Raw genomic sequence first — 24,484 nt, forward strand, 5'->3', positions numbered from 1 at the left:
AGACAAAAAAAAATCTCAGCAGCAGTTTTCCCACAAAAGAAATCAATCTTATGGTTAATTTTAACAAGTTGAGAGAAAAAATTACCAGTGAAAACTAACTGGAATCAGATAAGACAGGAGAAAAAATAAAAACTTCATAGGAATCTGTATTGATACTGCCAAGCACAGAAAACAAATCTAAAGGGTCCAGTGTAATGTTTGTCATTGATTCACTCATTCATGATTATGAATTAATTTAAGCAAGTTTCCACTGAGACCCTACTACGTGGCAGGCTCTACAGTACGGTGATATAAAATCAATTCAGCAGGTTCTGTCCAGGAGTGCCACTACAGTACTGTGAGAATTCAGAGCTGGGTTTCTTGCCTCCTGCCATCAACTTAATCACTGCTTACCATTGAAAGAGGTGATGAGACAACCAAAAGCCAAACTATAGGAACTCTTTTATCATGGGTCTAAACTTTAAAGTAAAGGCAGCTGTGTGTTGATGATGAAAACATCTCCAAAAGGCAGTTAGAAACTTCACTTGATTTCTATATTCTAAGTGCCTCACGTATTACTTGGCATATAAGAGGTGCACAATTAGTGTTTGCTCAGAAGATGACTTCTCACTTGGCTTTTCAATGACTTCATAATAGGCAGGATAGTCATGATCATTTTATATTACACAGATGAGAAAAGCCGAGTCTTTGAGAAGTTAAGTGAATGTCCAAGGATAGTCCAGTTCATATGGTGCAGTCACATCTGGAATTCAAGTCTTTTCAGCTCTCAGTTCAGTGCTCTTCCCACTATACACACAGCTCAAGAAGGAAGTGCAAAGTAATGAGTGATGTTATGTATTCCTGAAATGGACGCAGTAAATAATGGAAGAGAAGGTTTGCAAATTTGAATTGAGCTCTGTTCAGAGCTTCCTAATAATTTTGTCCTGCTGACGTGATATAGGTCCTTTTTGAGAAAAATGAGCAATAACCTAATTAGTTAACCAAATTGCAAACAGAAAGTGAGAAAGAAAAAGACAAGAAAAACATTAAGTTTCTTACAAATTGGGGCAGGTTAATACTACAAAAATCGAAGGAGCAATGCTAAAAACAGACTTGCTTGACAAAGAGGAGGCAAGAAGATAAATAACAAATGGTTTTAAACTTGCTTCTGGTAGACTTCCATTATCAGAGGCCTCAAGGCTGTTGCCAAACCCAAGAGAATCTGAGACTGGTGTATGGCCATACCACCCTGAACGTGCCCCATCTCATCTGATCTTGGAAGCTAAGTAGGGTTGGGCCTGGTTAGTACTTGGACAGGAGAGAATCTGAGATTGTTTTCCTCTCCTAGTTTTGGAGAGCCAGGGGAAAAGCTCATATCAGAAAAGATGGGGATTCAGGTGAAGAGAGAGAGAAAGGAAGCTGGGGTGATGAAAAAGGGAACTGGGTTCACAGTCTTTCATTTAGGTCCCGACATACCCACGGCCTCGCCTTGGTTCACTTTCAGAAGTTCAACTGGGCCACTTCAACGCAGAACTCCAGATTCACTAACTCACAGCTGGTTTTGGGAAAGTGCCTTGGAGTAGTGTTTGCATTCAGGGTGCAAACTCACAGGACATTGTTGGCTTCTTATTTGGACTTAAAACACATTTGATATTCTGGCATCTCTAGGCCTAGGATCTAAAATGGCTCAGAAAACTCTGACAGCTATAGCATCTTTGAAGAACTTGGTTAAGGTTAGCATAATCTGAAACACTCACATTAGTGCTCTTAGAGAACACTCTTAGCCAGATGGCCTCCTTGTGCAGCCAGACCAGGCTGAGGCTGCTGTGAGTAGAGTAGCCATACTTCAGTGACACAAACACGAATAGGGGTGAGGAGGGGGACGGAACAAGGGAAAACAAAAAGACATGGAGGAAAATAACCAGAACACAATCCAAAAGAAATATTTAAAATGCTTTTTCAAGGCAATTTTTTTAATCTCTTTTGAAAACACACAAGTGTCTTCAGGGCTAGTAAAATGGTTGGAAACCATAGCACTGAGGACCACTTTGCACAGAGCCAGAATAAATGGGTTTCAGATAAAGACTCCATAAATGATAAGAAATAGATGGGCATTCAAAGGCGAGGTCCCACAAGTGACAGATCTAGGTGACCTGAAACCAAATGAGATGCAAGCATATAATATTCATTAAGAAAATCTGATTTTTCTGTGATTGATAAACAATCAAAAGAGTGCATGGACAGGAGGATGAGCACAAACGAGGATTCTAACAAATTATACCGAGTTTTCAAAGGGATGCTATAGAAAAAAAGAAAAAAATATATAGATTAGTAGAAAGCAAACCAGAGAGAAAAAGAAAGAAAGAAAGAAAAAGAAAGAAAGCCAGCCAGCCTGCCTGCCCCTCTCCATCAACTGAAAGACAGAATATATGGAAAACTATCTGGTTAAGCCTCTTTTTAGGAATGAATAGCTAATGCTCACTAACCAGTCTTAGCAAGGATGAGGATATCCAAGTTTTAATTGGAAATAATATAGCATTGCACCAGATGCTTATTCCTTAAAACTGAGGCATTAGATAAAGCCAGGTTCATGTTTCTCCCACCTCTGTGTTTGGAAACAGGAGCACAAAGCCTAATTGGCCAAATAAAGGAACTGGAGGCTCTACAGAAAAACCCTCTAACCCCATGATTGATGTCCATTGACACCTCCGAACAATGACACCATGGGAACTAGCAGAGGGTACACCCCATATGCAACAAGGGGACATGCAGCCCGGGCTCTACAGAGAGAGACAAACCTCAGCCATAGCCCCTGCATCATAGCAGCTTATTTTGAAGTTGTCATGTCTGCATATTCTCATATGCAGATTCTCAGTTATGAAATTTATATAATCATTCATTCAATAAATATTTATGCGGAGCTTTCTATGTGCCAGGCACTCTCGGTGCTGGCCATCCAGCAGAGAGCAAAAGAGAACGAGTGTCTTCCCCTGGCAGTTTTACATTTGACTGGAGGGAAACAGACAATAACCAAGTAAACAACTACTTAATAAAGCATTAGGCAGTGGTGAGTGCTATGAAGAAAAAAGGAGGCAGGATAAGGGGAGATAAAGTAACTAGAAGAGTGTTTGGGCAGAAAGTTAACAGAGATGCCTGTTCAGCAGACACATGCCCTTGCACTCTGACAATTCCCTCTCAACTAAAGTCAAAGCCACTGTTCCCTCTTTGGGAAGCACTATTGTTCATCCTGAGATTAACAACCTGCCTCTGTTTATGCTGAGCTGGCCTGATTGTGGTATGGAATGCAAAGAGCTCTGAAACAGTAGGGAGTGGAAAATCCAGCATCATCATGACTGCGGTAGGCTGTTGCTTTGGTGGGCTCCAAAGAACCACACTTGCTGGTGTCCATGCCCCTGTGTCTACTCTCTCCTTGAGTTTGGGCTGGCTTTGTGACTCATTTTAACCAAAAGAGTGTAATGGAAGCAATGATGGGCCAGTTCCAAGCTTAAGCCTACAGAAAGTCTGGCAGTTTCTGCTTTTGCATGCTGGGTACAGCCAGGCACCTTGTAAGAAGCCCTACTACCCCGAGACCAACCTTCTGTGAGAAGCCCAATCCAGTCATGTGGTGAGACCACAGAGAGGAAAACCAAGGCCCCAGCCAACAGCTTTAGTACCAACTTGTCAATCAAAGTGAGTGAAGCCCATTTGGAAATAGATTGTTCTGGCTTAGATGAGCCACCCTAGCTGACCCTACACAGAGCAGAGTCCTACCAAGAATGGTGCAAATTGTAGACTCATGAGCAAAGAAACAGAAGGGTTGTTTTAAGCCACTGATGTTGGGGGTAGTTTTGTTACTCAGCAATAATTATTGAAAAAAATGACTTTCAATTTCAAAATCAAAAGACACAGAACACATAGAACTTTTAAATGTACAACTTCGGTTTAAATTTTTTTTTTGTTTGTTTAGAATTTTTTGGTTGGCTGGCTGTGCTTTTGATCGTAAAATATCTCATTTGAGGACATGAATTGCTGGATCTCAAATACAGGAAAAATACGTTCTGATTTAAGACTTAAAAGTAGAGATGGCTGGATTAGGAGGACAATATGTTTCTGCTGACCTATTCATCTTACATGGGCCAAACTTACGTCCTGCCATAATTCTGTAAGTAGGAAGCTGAACTAGAATTGACCTCAGTTAGCATTTCCCAACGCAAGTGACAATACCCACCCTGGAATTTCTGACAACACTATCAAACTCATACAGCTGCCACATGCTGGCCATCCTCGAAAAGTGCTGGCAACAAAGTCTTGTTCAAACAGACGGACAAATCTGCCTAGTTTTATGCAAAGGAAAAGGAAAAGCAAAGCAATTAATTCACCCTGGGGAAACATGCTGAGGGCATGAATTTACCAGGTAGTGCAAGTCACTGTCAGCTGCATTCACAAAGAGGATGCACCATCCTTCCCCTGTCCTCTGAGCCCTTTCCGCCTTCACTGGGGGAAGGGTAACGGATAGTGTGGAGTGGGTGGAAGGGAAATGTAGGACATGAATGGGTAATATAAACTGGAATATAAAGGGAACATTGCTTCTTGATGGCATTGATCCTAGTGAGATTTGTATTATATATACCAAAGATCTGGGGGAGAATGCAACCTGGGGAGTCTTCAAGATGCTCTACTGCAGTGTTTCTGAAACTGTGGTCCCTAACTCCAGCAGCATAGGCTTCATATGGAAACTCATCAGAAATGCAAATCCTTGGGTCCTACCCCAGACCGACTTAATCAGAAACTCTGGGAGTTACAAACCCTCCAGTTGGCTTGGATGCATACTCAAGTTTGGGAACCACTAAATGTGTTGAAATTCAGGGAGAAAAGATTAGAACTTCAGTTTTTAATTTTTAGAAAAAACATTAAGATTTACTAACATTTAAATTTACTAACATTTAACATTCACTCTTGTGTTCTTATCTGCTCTGTAAGTTGTGGGTCATGTGTCATGTGCAATTTCCGCAACCCAAAGGACTTGCAGTTATTATCCCTACTTGTTCATTCACTTTCAGCTTGCAGTATTTTTTACTTATACCCACTGGTGGATTTACAAATTATATTACCCACTTTTAATTTCACTAACCTGTCTCAAATGGCCAAGTGGCTTGATTCCTGCAAAGAAGCCAACAAGCCTAAGCAAATAAGAAAATGGGCAGAGCTGACACTTTTATAATCTCTTCCGAATCACACCACCACATTGCTCCCACTATAATTATTATTGAAAATATTTTAGTGAGTACCAAAATAAATTTTTATTTAAGATAATAAAATTTAAAATATCTAAGAGATTATTTCATTTTATATTTTAGTTTTATATATCTGTTTTTATATAGTTTAAAAGAAACCTGAGGCTTATGAGGAAACTGAGGTTCAGTGGGGTTGCCTAAATTTGTCAAAAATGTAAGGCCAAGATTTAAACTCTGGAACATCTGTTGGATCTCAAAGCCTGTTGCTATCAGCTGTGTGGTGTATTAGCCCATGAAGCCTATGAAGATCATTATGGAAGATACAGGTTGGCCACACAAGACTGGAATAGGTGAAAAATGTGCATTAATCAGTAAGTTTGCAATGATTCTGGGAAGACAGGGCCAGTATTGCCCTCAAGGAATCTAGACTAATTGGAAGTAGTAAGGCCAGATCAGATAAACTTTCCTGAGTAGAGTCTTCTGTGATATTACCAGGGCTGTACATACTCCTGCAACATCACCAGTGCTGGAAGTGCTCTGCGTTATCACCAGTGCCGGGATTTGCCATGTGTCTTGCAGGCAATGATGAACATGTGTGAATGATTGGAGTTGTCATCGCATTCACTCTTCCGCCTGTCACATTGATTCCCTTCTTCATAAAATACAAATCCTGAAAACTGGCATGGATTTAAATAGCATGAGCTTTCAGGCCCTTTGCTAATTTTACAAAATGTCTAAACCTGAAGTTTCTGTTACCATGATACCTTTCCATGCATTTTGGCTGCTAACTTGGGCTCCTTTGTCACTGTGTTTGGAAAAATAACTTTGCACAAAGTGAACTTCACAAGAAAGTAATAATAAGATAAAGAAAACTTCATTTAAAAATCTAAGGGTGCCTAAAGGCAATTTTCTTTGTTATATATAATTGATAATTTTTGTAGAACATTATCATCAAATACAGCTTTCAGGTAGGTGGCAATGACTACCTTTCTATGGGATATACCATAGCTCAGGACTGCCAGCTCTACCTTGTCATAGGCTGGATAGCTGGTCAAGTCTGCTATGAAGGGTGGAAAGCCTCATCCATTTTTCACTTGCGTTATTGAATTTGCATTTCACATTGCATCATTTCAGAACTCCCTTACACCTTAGTAATTTCATCAGATCCAACCAGCATGAAGCCAGCCAGCCAGCCAGCCCTGGATATATCTAATTGTTCAATTTCTTCGAGTCTGCATGTGGACAGCTAAACCTTGCTGGGGGAAAATCCATGGCATCAGTTTTACCATCTGGTAATCTGGTATGTTTTCCCGGTCAACCTGCTCCTTCGTTCTCAACCACCACAATTTTAAAGCTTCTCTCTTCTGAAACCTATATTCCCAATGCTTTCTCTTCACAACACTCGTTAGAGTTTGTATACCTACATGGAAGACTACTCATGAACAATCCTCTTACTAACTTGACTATAGCCTATGAGGGCAGACCTAGTACCAATTTTGCTCACCAGAGCCTCCTTTTGGGGGCCTGGCACAGGGTAGGTCCCCCAATAAGCATTGAGGGTTTTCTGTTTGATGCGAGATGAGTAGCTGCTTTCAAACCTTGACCAGTGGGCCATGTCCCCCTCCCAACTGCCAGCAAGTCTTGTAGGGGGCCTCAAATAGCCTTGTCCAAACAGCTATGTCAAAACATCCTGTGTTGATGGAGGCAGCAATCAGTCACTTCGAGCTTCCTGATTAATTGGTGAGAGACAATCAGGGCACATTCTGCAGTGGCTGCAGAGTTTAAGTGATGTCCCACATCAGCCATGGGATGAAGTTTCTAAGGGCAAAACTGCCAGGGACTGGTGAGCTCATTTGAGACATACAGGAAACAGGGAGTAGAGATAAAAAGCAATAAATTCAATAAAAATGCTAATTTGTTTAGCCATCAATTTTTAATCATTTGACCACCTAATTAATTAATTGGTTTTGTTTGGACTGTAGTTCCTTCCTGAAAGCATTTGGGGCTGATGACTATAAAAGACACAAATACAATAACCCTAAAGGTTATTAAAAATAAGTCAGGAGAAATGTTGGCTTTCACTTTACTCCCTGTCTCAAGAAAATTCAGGCAACCAAGCTAGAGGATGTTGACCCTGGGGATGCTCTAATAAGATCCAGATTAAGGAAATGACAAAAAGAATTTAGAGACATGGAGAGATTAAAAATAAACGGAAAAGGTATGGAAGTTATATCTGAATAAGGACAAGACTGAGAGACTACATGGAGAGAGGCCTCAGCTGTCCTTGCTTTGGCCATCCTAGACCAGAGTGTTCACAACTAACCCACCACAGATGCATGAGTGAACCCAGCGGAGATCAGTCAACTGCAGAGCAGGTCAGAAGAACTACTCATCGGAGCCAGCCCCAAACTGCAGACTTTGTAGAATCATGAACTAAACTAAATGGTGGTTTAAACATTTCTTTCTTTCTTTTTTTTAAATTGACATGTGATAATTATACATAGTTAGTGGTGGTTGTTTTAAGAAATGAATTTTGGAGGTGTTTCTTAGGTAGCAAAAATTAACTGATACAGTTCATTTCATGCACAATCACTCTCTGAGAAACTTATTTACTTCAATCTTCAGCTTTACAGGATTAACAATATCTTTTTAGCTTTTCCTAAATTCTACTTAAATTTAGTCCTTTGATGAATTTCTGTTTTTTTTTTTTTTGTTTTTTTTTTTGAGACGGAGTCTCACCCTGTCACCCAGGCTGGAGTGCAGTGGCACAATCTTGGCTCACTGCAACCTCCACCTCCTGGGTTCAAGCAATTCTCCTGCCTCAGCCTCCCGAGTAGCTGGGACTATAGGCATGCACCACCACACCCGGCTAATTTTTGTATTTTTGGTAGAGACAGAGTTTCACCATATTGGCCAGGCTGGTCTCAAACTCCTGACCTTGTGATCCACCCACCTCGGCCTCCCAAAGTGCTGGGATTACAGGCGTGAGCCACCATGCCCAGCCAGATGAATTTCTTATAGTTTAACTCTATTTGCCAATATTATGATTATTGGGCACAACAACTCAAAAGGAAAAAGAAAGTGCTATGAATTTCTGCTCAGCAGCCTCAGTTACTTCTTTTTCATGGAAAACAAAAAACAAAAAAACCCAAACCAAAAAACCTCCAGAGGTTACATTTGACTCTTACATCACTGAACTTAGCCTTTGTGAGTTTGGGTTGGGAACACTTTTTCTCTTTAGGACCCTGAGTCAGGGCTTGACCTAGAAAATCAACACCCACGATATTTTCTACAAGGCGGTAAGTCAAACAATCCAAACTTCAGCATGTCTGCTCTCTCATTTTAAGATAGTCTTTGTTTGTAAACCAAACAAACAAGCATAAAGAGAAAAAAGAAAATGCTTAAGACCACAAACGTATACTTTAACTTACAAATACAAACATGCCAAATACTTTTCAGAGACCATGCATGAGAATGACAATTTAAGCTTAAGCCCTAAAAGCTTTCCACTCTCTTTAGCTCCCACATGTGTATAAAAGGTTTAAATGAACAAGAAAAACATGTTGGGATTAGGATTTGATTCCAAAAAGCTTTTACAGTTATATAGAATGACCAGGAGTTACACTAGCTTCAAAAGACACACCAAGTAAAAACTGATTTTTATCAAATAGTATTAATACTTTATATGGACCAAAGTTGTTTTCACAAAGTATTCCCATAATGAGGAGCTTGCCAAGCTGTGTCAATGTTCATGGCTTTAGGGGTCCCATCTTGGAGCTTTCAAATTCAGTCAAAAGGAAAATACATGTGTTTGTCTATTTGAACTTTAAAATTTGTCAACAAATACCAAACTGAGCACTTCTGAAACGTGAATTGTAGGCCCATTCCTGACTCAGTTTACTACTTTGACACAATGATCATTAGGCATACCACACTAGAGTGTGGCAGATGCGTTTTGATAAGTTATGTTGTTAATTAGCTCAACCACTTACCAATCTCTCAGACATAAACACTACTTAGGAATTAATTGCTCTTAATTTGTTAGTATGAAAACTCACCTAAGATTCTCAGGGACCTCAGACAAAAATTAATAAACATATCTTTTTTAAAAAACAAAGCACCAAATTTTTTCATACATATGATTTGACTATCTTCTTGAAATAACTGAAAGTTCTCCAGCAACTTAGCTTGTAACTCATTTCAAATAAGATTGCATGACAGAAGAAATGAAGGGTTTAATATGCCCCGTCACCCCTGAGGCAATTAGTTTGGAGAAGTGACACAAGTCATTTAAAGAAAGTTTCTGGAGTACAATGCCAGGCTCCTGATCCTTAGCCTAACACTTCTGCCGACATAAATTCTTTGGTCTCCATTTGCCAAATGGATATGCCACACATTTAGAGACCATGATGGCAGGCATCAAACTACACTTTCCTGTCATAATTTCTGGGTCTTTTTGTCTGCTTGAATTTCCCTTTTTCTGAGCTGCCATCCTCTTTCCTTTTAGTTCCTTCTTCACCAATGCCCTTGTATTTTCCTCATGACAAGCCTTATGATTGAAAACAGCAGTGCCCAAACTTTGCCACACCTGAACATGTATTAATAATTAGAAAATCATTATTCCCTGATTTTTTTTTGTCCTGGAACCCTTTTGGGGTTACATATTTAAATACAGACTTGAAGAGTAACAAACCATATACCTCTTAGAAAGATACAACATACATTAGTGTATCAAACACTGTAACTATTTAATCCAGTATTGCTCAAATTAAAGAATGTATTTATTTTAAGGAACTGGGTTCTGTGGAATATAAATTTGGGAAAATTTCCTTTTCCAATTTTTTTTTTCTGGAAAAAAGTTTTTCTTAAGCATTTTGGCTAACTCAGGGCTTCATGTTCTATTCAAAACATAGGAAATACTGCTTGTAAAAAAAAAAACCCAGAAATGAGGGAAATAAATGAAATTAATCTCCCCAGACTTGAATTACATCTCTTCTTCTTTACAACTATGCATTTAAGACAAAGGGGGAGAAAACTGTAAGTGTTTAATTGGGAAAATATTGACTGATAATATGCTATAGGCATGGCACTCTTCTGGGACCAGAGAAACTGAGAGCAACAAGACATGGTTCTTACCTCCAAGATTCTCATAGCCTAGAGTAGAAGGGCAGAGAGAAGAGCAGAAGATGGTAGAAGTGCTTTGAAGCCTGTATCCACAAGAGTTTGTAGAGTAGCCACTTTGTGTTTAGGTCTTTCCCTCCATGCAGAACCTTTAAACTGCATCTAAAACCCTCATATTCTAACTACTGCCTCAGCATTATACACACACACACACACACACACATACACACACACACACACACAAAGTACTTGCAAAATGTAAACAGGAAATCAGCCACACTGTGTTATGAATACTTTCCCCTCCCCCCTCTTAAACCATGCGCTCTGGCATCTCTTTTTCTGATACTCACCACAAAGCAGCACTGGGCTCCATCACAAACCTTTCAAGGCTACAACCTCTACTACTTTAGATCCTTCTATTTTCTTTGTACTTCAGATGAGATTAAGCCCAGGCCAAGCTGTGCTACCTACCGTCTCTGTTTCTGCTTTTGCATCATTAAAAGGACCATGAAAAAAGATTAGCTACCAAGGCAGAAAAATGTATCATAGGTAGGGCTGCATTCAGCTGCAGGTAAGAGAAAACCTAATTACAGTAGCTTAAATAGAGGTGGGTTATACTTTTCTCATTTAATAATTAGTGCAGGCATAGGCAGTTTGCTGATACTGGGTCCAACCAGGAGAAAAAAAAAGAAGGTTTGTACTTGTTTTGCCTCTCCCTTTTAACAGAAAAGCAAAAGCTTTCCCAGAAATCCTGTCTCAGCAGATCTGCTTTTTATCCTATTGACCAAAATGGTGTCACACGGCTGTAAGAGAGAATGGGAAAGTGAGCCTGAACGGCTGTCCTGAACAGCCGATGAAGATTCTTTGCCACAAGATCAATCCTGGTTCAACTCCCAGAGATTTTTTGAAAGGGTTGGCATCCAAGTTCCTTTAGTGATAAAGAACTAAAATGCTGAAATACTGCAATAAGTCTATAAATTAAAAATGTTATACATAGAGTTTATTAGTTCTACCTTCCCTTCATACTGTGACTGAACTCATCACTTTCTTGAACTGAAATGGAGAAATCCAAGATCACTGGTCAAACTTCAGGTGACTCCTGAAACTGCAGTCTGCTCAACAACTTGAGTATCTCTTTTTCTTATTTTTCCATATTAGTTATTTCTTGATTGATTCATTCATTCAATAAATATTTATTGAGGTTCTACTATGTGCCAAGCATTGTAATAGGTGCTACAATACAATGGGGAACAAGATACACACATTTCTTCTTCTATGAAGTGTTGTTTTAGTGGAAGAGACAGATACAATGTATTTAATTATAATTGTGATACATGCTATGTAGGGAAAGTACAAAGTAAAACGAGGATATTACAGGAAATTAGCGTAGTTTGAGGTGTGTCAGGAAAAGCTTTCTCAAGGCTCAATGAAAGCAGGGCCTCTCTGCCTCAGCACTTTTGACATTTTGGGTCAGATAATTCTTTGTTATGGGGGACTGTCTTGCTCATAGTGGGAGGTTTAGTGGCATCCCTTGACCTCTACCCACTAGATACCGGTGGCTTTCCCCTTCCAGTTGTGACAACCAAAAGTAGTTCTAAACGTTGTCAAATATCCCTGGGGGCAAAATTATCCCCAGTTGAGAACCACCGATTTAAATAAAGACTTAGAAGATGAATAGGAGAGTCAGTCACACCACAGAGAGAAGTCATCAATTCCTGTCCATCTTTCACCCCAACCCTTCCTTTGGTAAACTTTTAAGCCCTCTTGCTTTATTCAAAGAGCTTTAAAGCTTCTAGGAAGTCTTTGCTGAAGACAAAATAGGTGGCAAATTCTCTCTGGCTCTCACCCTGAATAAACCATGAGTTCCACCACCTTTTTCTACTCAGTATTTCACGATGTCTGGAAAGATAGATAGTGCTATTTCACTTTTTCGCAGAAGGAAGATGTCCTTGATGATCTTATGGATATTCACCTGTTTCCAGACTTTATGGACAGCCTCTGTACTTCTTTCTTTCTTTTGAACACCCCAGAGACAAGCATTAAAGGTCTGCTTCACGCCAGGCACGGTCCTAGATGCTACAGTTTAGATATGAGTAAGAGAAGACTTTTGGTCTCCAAGAACTCATTGTCTTGCTTCACTCAGGTACAACACGGAAGAAGCCGTAGAGGCAAAGTTGAGTGTTCAATTAATCATGTTCTGCTGGCTGCATGTCCTTTCCAATGAACACAGATTGAGAGGCAAAGACAACGCCTATGTAGCTCACAGTTCAGCACCTAGGAGGTTATACAGAGAATATCTGCAGAAGATTTGATTGATAATCCTGATATAAAATGATTAATGAGAATGATTCTGTACTCACTCAGATAACCTCACCTGGAATGGCAATTCTACTCGGCTTGATTCCTCATAATTATTTGCTGAATAAATTGAGACTTGATTTTCATTTGCTTCAAGCTCTGTTGATGGCTTCTCCAAAGTGAGATCCTCCCTAAAATTCTTTGCCAGGCTTTGACCTACTTCCTTCTTGTTCCCCAGACAGAGCTTCCCCCTAAAATCTCTCTTGTTTATCACCTGTCTAGCCAAATCAACTGCCAAGAATAGGAATGCTGAAGTGAGGCAAAGTATTTATTTCCTGCTTTGTAGAGCCAGATACTTTAAGTGGAGAAAAAAAGTCCTCACTTGCTTCTAAGTAATGTTTTGTTTTGGTCAGAGCCACACATTAATTCACATGTCCATGCTGCTTGTAAAATAAAACCAGAGGCATAAGAACTGATAAGAATACGCATTCCTATTTCCTTTCTCTACAAAAGAAAGCCTGATGGTGGTGGCTCATCACTTGTGAACAATGGACTTAAAATTTTAAAGAAAACAGGGCTTAGCATGGAGGGATGATTATATCTAGTCCTCAAATAAATGGAAAATTGAACTTACATTCCATGGAGGCAGAAGCAACTCACTAGGGAAGCTTCCTACAGAAACAAAAATTACTAACACGATATGATGAGGTAAGTACAGTAGTACAATAAAGTCACCTGTTTTTCTTCCATTAGTCTTTCAGAGTCCTTTGTAGTCAGCCCAGTGCAGTGACTGATGAGCACCACACTCCTCATTCTTCTTGAGAGGGAGAAACATGTCAGCATGTCTTTGCATTTTACTTTCAGTGATGTTCATCCCACCTGTTCTCTTTCGCTTTACATGCTCTGTACCAATAACTAGTAGGCTGCAGGTCTTCTTTTTCATATGTCCATGCCAGGGTCTTTCAACCAATTCAGGACCTTCTGCATGGCTCAAACTTGGGTCAACTCCACAGTAGGCCTCTTATTTGTTTTTTAGAAATTGTTTAAATTGCAATATAAAAACTGCAGCCAGAGTTGTGCAAGTTTTTTGCAGTTTTGTGGGAACTGTTGAGGAAGATCTTTTCCCAGAAAATGAATAGGTTTCCAAGCATTGAAGTATATGTGATTAGTTGAGTCCAGTCTTCAGACCTTCTCTGGAGGTGCAATGCTATGGCTCCTGGGAATGTAATACAGTTGACTCTTAACATCCAAACCATGGCTTTAACACAGGATCCAAGAGAGCAAGATCCCTTGCCTTTGTGGGTGTATGTGTTAAAACCAGAATGTCTTTTTTTTGGGAAATGCTCTCAAGTTAGGCAAAGAGTGTGATTAAAAAAAAAAAAAAAAAAAAACTTCAGCTGAATTAAATTTAAAAGAATTTAACTGAGCAACGAACGATTTGTGATTCCAGCAGCCTCCTGAGCCAGAGTAGACTCAGAGACTCCCGCACAGCCACGTGGTGGAAGATTTATGGACAGAAAAAGGAAAGTGACCTTCAGAAAACAGAAGTGAGGTACAGAAAGCGTTCAATTGGTTACAGCTCAGTGTTTGCCCTATTTGAACATGGTTCAAACAGCCGGCTACATTTGACTGGCCAAACTCAGTGACTGGCACAAGTGAGGCTATGGAGTATTTACACTTCCAGTTGTTATACTTCACGATGTACAGAGAAACATTCAGGCCAAACTTAAAATATGGAAGGAGGCAGCTTTAGGCTAAACTTCATTTACCAAGTGAGGTTTGTTTTGGTAGGGCAAGGCAATACAATTAGATCCTGGGAGACTTCTCCTTTAAGGGTGTTTCAAAACAATTTACTATTTTCAGATTATGTGACTTCCATTTCTGTTAAGCTAGTCTTGAATTTATTATGAAGTAAAGAACATAGACCTTTCAAGTGCAAGTTTTATTGCTATTACAGTCTCAGGTGAGGTGATAATAAAATATTTATTATATGGAAAGCAGTGGGCACTACTATTCAGAATGGACCTCAACTGTTCTCTCAGAGACCCGTTTTTGAAGGCCCCCTGCTGTGCCAAGTGCTAACCTTTGAGTGGTGATTTTGGGAAGGTCTGGTGGGGTGACCCTGCTGATGAAAGGCTCAGGGTAGTGGCCACTTACCAAGGGCTACACAAATATTTCAGTATTTTCATAACCATTAGAGTTGTATTAGTGCAAACTAATCAATGTCAGCCTTTCCTGGATAAAATTAGATGAATAAGTGAATGAACAAATGACTTAAACTCTTACGAATAAGCAACATGACCTGAGTCTTCCAGAAATCCACAGAAGCTTGTGCAGATGTGTTTGGTTTGCTGAATCTTTTCTTTTGTGCTTCCCTGTGGTTAAAAGGGAGGTTCCTAGCAGGCTAGCAGCTGCCTTTTGGCTGGATGTCAAAGTAACTAGAGAGTGTAAATGATTCCAGCCAAACCATCAATAATTGACAGTGGGTAATTCAGTACATAGACTCCCCAGCCGCCTATCTACAAAGGTGGCAAAGAGAATGTCTCTCTGTTTCTCTTCACCCATTCAATTTAGACACCAGCCCACCCTTCAATAATGCCACACATTCCAATCATGAAAAACAAATGGCGTGACAACAGCCAGGGGACTTTCAGAGCAGAGCATCCCTTTTGTAAATACAGCCTCTAGATACTATCTCTTGCTCTCCCATGGGATGCCTGCTGCAAAAGAGGCTGAAATGCAATGGATTAGGAAATTAGGGCTTTTATGGTCTAAGTGACCAAAATGTAGCTCATGAGTTTCAGAAAACTTTTATGTCTTGGTACTTTGCTTAATTCTGTGTGTGTGTGTGTTGGGGGGTGGGGTGGGGGTGGGTTGGCATACACATGCTTCAATGCTCAATAACGGTGATTTTATTGTAAAACCTGTGGTTCAATGACAGATACAGTGTTGAATGTTTGTAGAGATAAATTACAATTTTTAGATCTAATTGACCTACGCTTTTGATTATTCTGTCTAGGTAAACTTAGTTCAACTAAATTCATTAATTTATTCATCCAACGAATATTTATTGAGTATCCACTCTAAATCACCTACTCTTCTAAGGCTCTGGAGATGTAGACAGGGAAGAGGGCAAACAAGAAATGTATACTCCTGGAATGTACATTCTAGGGCAAAAAAGGTATTTATAATTTCAGGTAATAGTACTGTACGAAAAAAAAATAAAGCAGGGTAAAGGGTTAGAGGTGGCTGAGGATATCTTAATGAGGGTGGTCGTGGAAGGCCTTTGTAAGGTGGTGATGTCTGAACAACTAGTTGAAAAATATGAGGAGAAGAGGCATGTAAAGATTTGGTGGAAGAACATTTCAGGCAGAGAGAACAATAAAAGCAAAAGCCTTGAGGTGGGAATGATGTCGATGCATTTCAGACACATTAAGAAGTTGACTGTCCTGAGTAGAATGAATGACAGTGCAAATGTAGAAAGTGAGGGTAAATGTAGCTATTGGTAAAGCCCTGTAAGATGAGGTCTTCTGACACATTGAGGGAACTTTTCAAATAAATGCTGTAGATTCCCTCTGAATTACTAAGAGCTTCCTAAATTAAGTATAATGGCTGTGATTAGGATTCTGAATTGGAGAATCATGTTTATACATACAATAATTTTTAAATTATTGTTGATACATGGAATATTTTGCCTTGCTATTCTGTAGTGAATGTATTCTAACTTTTTTGTGGGGGTGGGGGTGGGTAAGAAAAAGGATGGTGGTAATAGTGGTTGAAATATCCATAGATGAGCAAAATGTACATTTCTTGTTCCCACCTCTTCTAATTTAGTACATGGCCTTAAAGCTCTCACTTTTCAGGGGCAAACCATTCTGATACTGAGATCTAATGGAGTTTAGCTCTACTAGAAAGTAATTTCTGTGAGGGCAGCGACTTGTTCATCACTGCATCCACGGTGATTTATAAATAATTATTGAACTCGTCCACACACTCTGCCCAGCTTCATTTACTTCCTTGTCCTTTATCTTTCCTCCCTTAAGCCTCAGAGTAGGACCCTGTTGTGAGAGGAGCACAGCAGGACACTCTGGGTCTCCCAAGTGAGCCGTTCTACAGTGTCAATCACTCTCTCATCCTGAACATAATGTGATACAGACCATTTCTTGGAAAAACCCCAATTCTCCCGGTATTGCTTGGCCACATTAACCTTTAGGTAATTGGCACTAAACTTAGGATTAGTTCAGTGGAATTCCAGCTAATGAGAGAGGTGGCCATAAATGTCCAAATGTCATTGTTGAGAATTTGTTTCAAGTATCTATCATATGTTGTTGGGCAGAGAGGAAGGAACATCCCTCCTTATCCCGCTCCAAAGCTGAAGTACTTATAAGCATTTAACATCAAAGAAGAATTGGGCCAGGCAGTTGTGTTACAGAGAAGTGTAACATTTGATTTTTGCCCACAAGAGGTTTAAAATCTACTAAGGAATAATGACAATAAGAAGCCATGAAACAAATACTAAATGAATAAAATACTTTTTATTACCAAGTGCCTTGAACTCTAAAAGTACCTAAAATATTAGAAAATAGTAAGTACTGAAGTTATTTGTGGAATTTAATTGTGTTATTTATCTTGAGGCTATTATTACTTATTTTTAAAGCATATATGTCGTTCTCATAATAGACTATATCTATAAAAGAAAAGGTGTAAGAAAGAAAAACTACTAAATCTCTGAACCCAGAGTGACCTCTCTTAGTATTTTGGTTTATATTCTTCCAGTTGTCTTTATTTTTTCTCTTCTTACATAGATAAGATCATATGGAATACATAATTTTATTTCCTTTTTTCCTCTTAAGATCATAGCATGCTTTGAATGTTTTTTTTTTTTCCCTCCCCAGTGTGGGTGTCTTCTGGTGAAAACTGAAAAAACCTATTAGGAAAATTCTAAAAGAACTCTAATACTTGTTATGTATGTTTTAAAAACCTTTGTTTTAGAGGATGGATAATACTCAAATAAATGAACGTTTATTAATGAGACTTTGAAAGTTTATGTATGGCTATACTACTAAATTATTTCCACATTTAAATGCTTTACATGTTCTCCTGTGTTTTCCTGTGGACTGTTCCCTGGTCACATAGGTGACAAAATATCAGTACAAGAAGAGAATATAGCAGAGATCATAATAGATGAGGTTGTCAGAGGCAGAAACAGAGTTTCCCTGTCCACTCTTGCAGAAAGTAAATGTGAAATTCTGGCAATTTGGTTGGGTTATTTGGTCTCCAGCAAGGCCCCTCTCAGGAAGTGAACTCACAGTGGCCTTTCAGTTGACAGCCAGAAGATGGGGTGAATGCTGTTAGCAGTTACCCTAGGGCAGAAAACTTAAGAGGTGACTGCACAATGGAACTGGGGAAGCCAAGAGAAGGTAATGAGGTGCCAAATCTGGCCTGATATGCACAAGGCAGGAGACGGAAGCCAAGAAAATACACGCCAAACATGCTGGGCCACAGAAGTCTCTCACACAGTGGATTGCTTCTGCAAAGCTTTTCAGTTCATAATCAGTGCCCTGTAAATGACAATTATTTTTATCCAAGAATTAATTTTTAAAAATCCGTGGGCTCTGCCTTCTAGGCACTTAGGATGGCCTTCTAGCATTGTGCTTAGAATTTCATGATGTGTGTGTCATTACCTAAAATAGAGTGATAACTGCTGCTTATTGAACATTTGGTATGTGCCACACACCAAAGCACTCACTGAACATCCATTCACTCACTTAAGCCTCCCTCCAAACCTATACAGTATGCTTGTGCTATTACCATCCCCATATTATAGCTGAGGAAACAGAGGCAGAGAGAAGTTGCTCAGAGTCAGCCAGCCAGCATGGGTGGGGGCTGGAATTTACACCCTTGCCTAACACCAGAGCCTATGCTCTTGACTCCTCTAACCCCTGTCTCTCCCCATCCCTAAGTAACCCCAACAGGAAGTCAAATTGTTTCTTATCTTCACATTCTCCATAACTCACACTGATCTGAAAAAAGAAGGTGACCAACACATAATGCTAGCTCGAATTTAATCAAGCCATGATGAATATTTCTTTTAAATTTCTTTGTCAAAGTAATATACATACCTAATTAAAACGGTGCCAAAAGAAATATAACAATTTAAGAAAATTCCCAGCACCCCTGAACTCTCATTTTTTTCCTTCCTGCTCCACTTTTTAGAGAAAACCACTTATTTATTTATTTTTACATTAAGGATTTACTTATTTTTTATTTTTTTATTACACTTTATGTTCTAGGGTACATGTGCACAACCTGCAGGTTTGTTACATATGTACACATGTGCCATGCTGGTGTGCTGCATCCATTAACTTGTCATTTACATTGGGTATATCTCCTAACGCTATCCTTCCCCCGTCCCTCCACCCCACGACAGGCCCCAGTGTGTGATGTTCCCCATTCTGTGTCCAAGTGTTCTCATTGTTCAATTCCTACCTATGAGTGAGAAGATGCTGTGTTTGGTTTTCTGTCCTTGCAATAGTTTGCTCAGAATGATGGTTTCCAACTTTGTCCATGTCCCTACAAAGGACATGAAATCATCCCTTTTTTATGGCTGCATAGTATTCCATGGTGTATATGTGCCACATTTTCTTAATCCAGTCTATCATTAGTGGACATTTGGGTTGGTTCCAAATCTTTGTTATTGTGAATAGTGCCGCAATAAACATACATGTGCATGTTTCTTTATAGCAGCATGATTTATAATCCTTTGGGTATATACCCAGTAATAGGATGGCTGGGTCAAATGGTATTTCTAGTTCTAGATCCTTGAGGAATCGCCACACTGTCTTCCACAATGGTTGAACTAGTTTACAGTCCCACCAACAATGTAAAAGTGTTCCTATTTCTCCACATCCTCTCCAGCACCTGTTGTTTCCTGACTTTTTAATGATTGTCATTCTAACTGGTGTGAGATGGTATCTCATTGTGGTTTTGATTTGCATTTCTCTGATGGCCAGTGATGATGAGCATTTTTTCATGTGTCTGTTGGCTGCATAAATGTCTTCTTTTGAGAAGTGTCTGTTCATATCCTTCACCCACTTTGTGATGGGGTTGTTTCATTTTTTCTTGTAAATTTGTTTAAGTTCTTTGTAGACTCTGGACATTAGCCCTTTGTCAGATGAGTAGATTGTAAAAATTTTCTCCCATTCTGTAGGTTGCACGTTCACTCTGATGGTAGTTTCTTTTGCTGTGCAGAAGCTCTTTAGTTTAATTAGATCCTATTTGTCAATTTTGGCTTTCGTTGCCATTGCTTTTGGTGTTTTAGACATGAAGTCCTTGCTCATACCTATGTCCTGAATGGTATTGCCTAGGTTTTCTTCTAGGGTTTTTATGGTTTTAGGTCTAACATTTAAGTCTTTAATCCATCTTGAATTAAGTTTTGTATAAGGTGTAAGGAAGGGATCCAGTTTCAGCTTTCTACATATGGCTAGCCAGTTTTCCCAGCACCATTTATTAAATAGGGAATCCTTTCCCCATTTCTTGTTTTTGTCAGGTTTGTCAAAGATCAGATGGTTGTAGATGTGTGGCATTATTTCTGAGGGCTCTGTTCTGTTCCATTGGTCTATATCTCTGTTTTGGTACCAGTACCATGCTGTTTTGGTTACTGTAGCCTTGTAGCATAGTTTGAAGTCAGGTAGCGTGACGCCTCCAGCTTTGTTCTTTCGGCTTAGGATTGACTTGGCAATGCAGGCTCTTTTTTGGTTCCATATGAACGTTAAAAGTAGTTTTTTCCAATTCTGTGAAGAAAGTCATTGGTAGCTTTCTTCAATGGCATTGAATCTATAAATTACCTTGGGCAGTATGGCCATTTTCATGATATTGATTCTTCCGATCCATGAGCATGGAGTGTTCTTCCATTTGTTTGTGTCCTCTTTTATTTCGTTGAGCAGTGGTGTAGTTCTCCTTGAAGAGGTCCTTCACATCCCTTGTAAGTTGGATTCCTAGGTATTTTATTCTCTTTGAAGCAATTGTGAATGGCAATTCACTCATGATTTGGCGCTCTGTTTGTTATTTGTGTATAGGAATTCTTGTGATTTTTGCACATTGATTTTGTATCCTGAGACTTTGCTGAAGTTGCTTATCAGCTTAAGGAGATTTTGGGCTGAGGCGATGGGGTTTTCTAAATATACAATCATGTCATCTGCAAACAGGGACAGTTTGACTTCCTCTTTTCCTAATTCAATACCCTTCATTTCTTTCTCCTGCCTGATTGCCCTGGCCAGAACTTCCAACACCATGTTGAACAGGAGTGGTGAGAGAGGGTATCTCTGCCTTGTGCCAGTTTTCAAAAGGAAGGCTTCCAGTTTTTGCCCATTCAGTATGATATTGGCTGTGGGTTTGTCCTAAATAGCTCTTATTATTTTGAGATACGTCCCATCAATATCTAGTTTATTGAGAGTTTTTAGCATGAAGGGCTGTTGAATTTTGTCAAAGGCCTTTTCTGCATGTATTGAGATAATTATGTGGTTTTTGTCTTTGGTTCTGTTTATATACTGGATTACGTTTATTGATTTGCGTATGTTGAACCAGCCTTGCATCCCAGAGATGAAGCCAAATTGATCGTGGTAGATAAGCTTTTTGATGTGCTGCTGGATTCAGTTTGCCAGTATTTTATTGATGATTTTTGCATCAATGTTCGTCAGGGATATTGGTCTACAATTCTCTTTTTTTGTTGTGTCTCTTCCAGGCTTTGGTATCAGGATGAGGCTGGCCTCATAAAATGAGTTAGGGAGGATTCCCTCATTTTCTGTTGATTGGAATAGTTTCAGAATGAATGGTACCAGCTCCTCTTTGTACCTCGGGTAGAATTTGGCTGTGAACCTGTCTGGTCCTGAACTTTTTTTGGTTGGTAAGCTATTAATTATTTCCAAAATTTCAGAGCCTGTTATTGGTCTATTCAGGGACTCAAATTCTTCCTGGTTTAGTCTTGGGAGGGTGTATGAGTCCAGGTATTTACCCATTTCTTCTAGCTTTTCTAGTTTATTTGCGTAGAGGTGTTTCTAGTATTCTGATAGTAGTTTGTATTTCTGTGGGATCGGTGGTGATATCCCCTTTATCATTTTTTATTGCATCTATTTGATTCTTCTCTCTTCTCTTCTTTATTAGTCTTGCTAGCGGTCTATCAATTTTGTTGATCCTTTCAAAAAACCAGCTCCTGGATTCGTTAATTTTTTGAAGGGTTTTTTGTGTCTCTATTTCCTTCAGTTCTGCCCTGATTTTAGTTATTTCTTGCCTTCTGCTAGCTTTTGACTGTGTCCGCTCTTGCTTCTCTAGTTCTTTTAATTGTGATGTTAGGGTGTCAATTTTAGATCTTTCTTGCTTTCTCTTGTGGGCATTTAGTGCTATAAATTTCTCTCTACACACTGCTATAAATGTTTCCCAGAGATTCTGGTATGTTGTGTCTTTGTTCTCATTGGTTTCAAAGAACAACTTTATTTCTTTTTTTTAATTATTATTATTATACTTTAGGTTTTAGGGTACATGTGCGCAATGTGCAGGTTAGTTACATATGTATACATGTGCCATGCTGGTGCGCTGCACCCACTAACTCGTCATCTAGCATTAGGTATATCTCCCAACGCTATCCCTCCCCCCCTCCCCCCACCCCAGAACAACTTCATTTCTGCCTTCATTGTGTTACGTATCCAGTAGTCATTCAGGAGCAGGTTGTTCAGTTTCCATGTAGTTGAGCTGTTTTGAGTGAGTTTCTTAATCCTGAATTCTAGTTTGATTGCACTGTGGCCTGAGAGACAGTCTGTTATAATTTCTGTTCTTTTATATTTTCTGAGGAGTCCTTTACTTCCAACTATGTGGTCAATTTTGGAATAAGTATGATGTGGTGCTGAGAAGAATGTATATTCTGTTGATTTGGGGTGGAGAGTTCTGTAGACGTCTATTAGGTCCGCTCGGTGCAGAGCTGAGTTCAATTCCTGGATGTCCTTGTTATCTCTCTGTCTCTTTGATCTGTCTAATGTTGACAGTGGGGTGTTAAAGTCTCCCATTATTGTTGTGTGGGGGTCTAAGTCTCTTTGTAGCTCTCTAAGGACTTGCTTTATGAATCTGGGTGCTCCTGTATTGGGTGCGTATATATTTAGGATAGTTAACTCTTCTTGTTGAATTGATCCCTTTACTATTATGTAATGGCCTTCTTTGTCTGTTTTGATCTTTGTTGGTTTAAAGTCTGTTTTATCAGAGACTAGGATTGCAACCCCTGCTTTTTTGTTTGTTTGTTTTCCATTTGCTTGGTAGATCCTCCTCCATCCCTTTATTTTGAGCCTATGTATGTCTCTGCACGTGAGATGGGTTTCCTGAATACAACACACTGATGGGTCTTGACTCTTTATCTAATTTGCCAGTCTGTGTCTTTTAATTGGAGCATTTAGCCCATTTACATTTAAGGTTAATATTGTTATGTGTGAATCTAATCCTTTCATTATGATGTTACCTGGTTATTTTGCTCATTAGTTGATGCAGTTTCTTCCTAGCATTGATAGTCTTTACAATTTGGCATGTTTTTTAGTGGCTGGTACTGGTTGTTCTTTTCCATGTTTAGTGCTTCCTTCAGGAGCTCTTGTAAGGCAGGCCTGGTGGTGACAAAATCTCTCAGCATTTGCTTGTCTGTAAAGGATTTTATTTCTCCTTCACTTATGAAGCTTAGTTTGGCTGGATATGAAATTCTGGGTTGAAAATTCTTTTCTTTAAGAATTTTGAGAATTCTTTTTTGAATTCTTAAAATATTCAATTTTAAGAATTGAATATTGGCCCCCAGTCTCTTCTGGCTTGTAGAGTTTCTGCCGAGAGATCCGCTGTTAGTCTGATGGGCTTCCCTTTGTGGGTGACCCAACCTTTCTCTCTGGCTATCCTTAACATTTTTTCCTTCATTTCAACTTTGTGAATCTGACAATTATGTGTCTTGGAGTTGCTCTTCTCGAGGAGTATCTTTGTGGAGCTCTCTGTATTTCCTGAATTTGAATGTTGGCCTGTCTTGCTGGGTTGGGGAAGTTCTCCTTATTAATATCCTGCAGAGTGTTTTCCAATTTGGTTCCATTCTCCCTGTCACTTTCAGGTACACCAATCAGATGTCGATTTGGTCTTTTCACATAGTCCCATATTTCTTGGAGGCTTTGTTCATTTCTTTTTACTAATTTTTTCTAAACTTCTCTTCTCACTTCATTTCATTCATTTGATCTTCAATCACTGATACCCTTTCCTCCACTTGATTGAATCAGCTACTGAAGCTTGTGCATGCATCATGTAGTTCTCGTGCCATGGTTTTTAGCTCCATCATGTCATTTAAGGACTTCTCTACACTGGTTATTCTAGTTAGCCATTCGTCTAATATTTTTTCAAGGCTTTTCTTTGCGACGGGTTTCAACATCCTCCTTTAGCTCGGAGGAGTTTGTTATTACTGATCGTCTGAAGCCTTCTTCTCTCAACTCATCAAAGTCATTCTCCATCCAGCTTTGTTCCATTGCTGTCGAGCAGCTGTGTTCCTTTGGAGGAGAAGAGGCACTCTGATTTTCAAAATTTTCAGCTTTTCCACTCTGGTTTCCCCCCATCTTGTGGTTTTATCTATCTTTGGTCTTTGATGATGGTGATGTATAGGTGGGGTTTTGGTGTGGGTGTCCTTTCTGTTTGTTAGTTTTCCTTCTAACAGTCAGGACCCTCATCTGCAGGTCTATTGGAGTTTATTGGAGGTCCACTCCAGACCCTGTTTGCCTGGGTATCACCAGCGGAGGCTGCAGAACGGCAAATGTTGCTGCCTTATCCTTCCTCTGAAAGCTTCATCTCAGAGG

At 39.4% G+C, this 24,484-nt stretch overlaps 1 protein-coding gene and 1 non-coding gene across 3 annotated transcripts in view; both read right to left on the reverse strand.

Annotated features, from left to right (window-relative positions):
• Positions 1-24,484, reverse strand: part of RARB (retinoic acid receptor beta) — a 781,226-nt gene that overhangs the window by 244,751 nt on the left and 511,991 nt on the right. The window lies entirely within an intron of this gene.
• LOC129034399 (U7 small nuclear RNA) lies at positions 17,529-17,593 on the reverse strand. Its single transcript, XR_008501879.1, has one exon. It is a non-coding gene; the product is annotated as a U7 small nuclear RNA (small nuclear RNA).

The sequence above is a fragment of the Pongo pygmaeus genome, chromosome 2, assembly GCF_028885625.2.
Source record: "Pongo pygmaeus isolate AG05252 chromosome 2, NHGRI_mPonPyg2-v2.0_pri, whole genome shotgun sequence".
Taxonomy (NCBI): domain Eukaryota; kingdom Metazoa; phylum Chordata; class Mammalia; order Primates; family Hominidae; genus Pongo; species Pongo pygmaeus.